The sequence below is a fragment of the Pteropus vampyrus genome, unplaced genomic scaffold (genome assembly GCF_000151845.1).
Source record: "Pteropus vampyrus isolate Shadow unplaced genomic scaffold, Pvam_2.0 Scaffold427, whole genome shotgun sequence".
NCBI classification, from domain to species: domain Eukaryota; kingdom Metazoa; phylum Chordata; class Mammalia; order Chiroptera; family Pteropodidae; genus Pteropus; species Pteropus vampyrus.
In genome coordinates, this window is record NW_011889208.1 from 460802 (window position 1) to 462719 (window position 1918).

The 1918-nt window shown below is 50.5% G+C and overlaps 1 long non-coding RNA gene across 1 annotated transcript in view; it reads right to left on the bottom strand.

Annotated features, from left to right (window-relative positions):
• LOC111732117 overlaps nt 1-1909 on the bottom strand; it is a 10425-nt gene extending 8516 nt beyond the window's left edge. The window contains exons 1-2 of the long non-coding RNA XR_002777429.1: nt 1398-1909; nt 1334-1336 (exon numbers count right to left, since the gene is read on the bottom strand). This is a non-coding gene — a long non-coding RNA (uncharacterized LOC111732117). The remainder of the gene's footprint in view (nt 1-1333; nt 1337-1397) is intronic.
• Between the last annotated feature and the right edge of the window lie 9 nt (nt 1910-1918).

Consider the following 1918-nt stretch of genomic DNA (forward strand, 5'->3'; position numbering starts at 1 on the left):
GTCTCATTGCCCGAAAGTGACACAACGTGGTCTGTCAGCTGGAATCGCAAACTGAATTTAAAGTGTTAAGCCCACCTCGCAGTCCTTGGCTAGATCCTGCCTGGCCACGGACTCACTCTGTGTATGGTCTCATTCCATTCACTCAAAGTTGGATCATTTTTTGCACTTATGCTCTTAAGGGATATTGTTTTATAGTTTTCCTTAAAATTTTTTTTCCTATTCTATGCTATTCATTTAGAAGAAATCGAAAAGCATTCCTTCTTCAATTTCCTGCACAATTGTGTAGAATTGGTATTTTTCGTTTAATGTGAAGCTCTACTGACCTGGAGTATCTTTGCGAGAAGGATTTTAATTACAAATTCATTTCATTAAAAAAGGATTCTTCAGATAATCTACTACTTGACTGAATTTTGGCAGTTTGAGTTTATCAAGAAATTTTTCCATTCTATTTATCAAATCGATAGGTATAAATACGGGGATTTATGCACGAACATGTTTATAAATGGCCCTATTGTTATGGCAATACCTACAGAATCTCGAGCGATTCTCCTCCTCACGTGTCTAGATACTGGTATTTGTGTCTTGGCTGTTAACTTCCCTTAACCTGTCTGGCTAGAATTTTACCAATACTATTCATCGATCCGTTTTCGACTTTACCCATTTTTCTTTTTACGTATATTTTCACTTATAATTTCATTAATTTTGCTCTTTATTGTTTCATTTTTAACTGTAGGTTTAATTTGCTCCTAAGTCTCTTAAGAACTGAAAATACAGTTGACCTTTGAACAACATGAGGGACAGGGGCACAGCCCCCCGCACGGTCAAGAGTCTGTGTAGTACTTTTGGCTCCCCAAAAACTGAACGACTGATCGCCTACTGTTGACCAGAAGCCCTACCGATAACGCAGACGTCCTGTAAGACATTCTGTTACGTGTATCGTATGCTGCGTTGATAAAAATCGTGAGGAGGATGCATTTACAGCAGTTTGCTGCATTTACCGACGCCTTAAGTATACGTCATCGGCTTACAGGATGCACCATCTGTCAGTATGTAAATCAGTACTGTCTTATGCTACGAGTGTAACTGACACTAGACCCTAAAACGAAAAGGTAACGTGAGAAAGGGATCCGTCCTTGTTTGCAGGCGTAATGATGGCTGATGAGCCTGCAGCGAAGTGACCGGCCCGCGGCGGCCCGGCCTGCACACTCACGGGTGAGTCGTGAGAGATTCCGCGGCAGACAGCAGCCCTCGTGTTGATGACACAGTATGGGGACAGTGCACGTCACCCTCGCCTGACGCAGTGTCTCCGTTACGAGTCACACTGCACAGGGACGCACTTTGAGAGCAGAGTCATGAAGCTACCGCCTCGTGAGCCGCAGCGAGCAGCACTCACTTACCTCGAGCCTCCGCCCGCCGAGCCGGCCCACGTCGCTCGCAGCCCCGCACGCGGCGTCCTCCCTGAAGAACACGACGACGATGACGACGACGATGACGATGACACAAACCGACTCTCGGTCCCTCCAGGGCTGCCAGGTCTCCACGCGAAGACACACGCACGCATCAGACAGGCTCAGCAGCGGTGTGGCACGGTCGTTGGGTGGACACGGGCCGTCGCGACGTCCGTCCTTCGCACAGCGCGCTGAGGGCCGCTCACACCAGCCGGGGACAGGCCAGGCGGGCACACTCCCTGGGACGGCGTCGCGGCTGCCTCCTGCTCCCTCGTTCCTCTGAGGACGTGTGTCCGGTTCGCTCCTCCCTCCACGTGAGCTGCGGCTTCAGTGCCGTGTCACACGAGGGCCGCGTCGAGAAGGAGTCCGAGTCAGTCCTCGATGACCGGCCCCTCCGCCGGGCTCCCCAGCGTCCTCTGTCCGCAGCTCCGCCCGCTCGGCGCCAGGCCCAGGGGGAAACACTCGCCTCC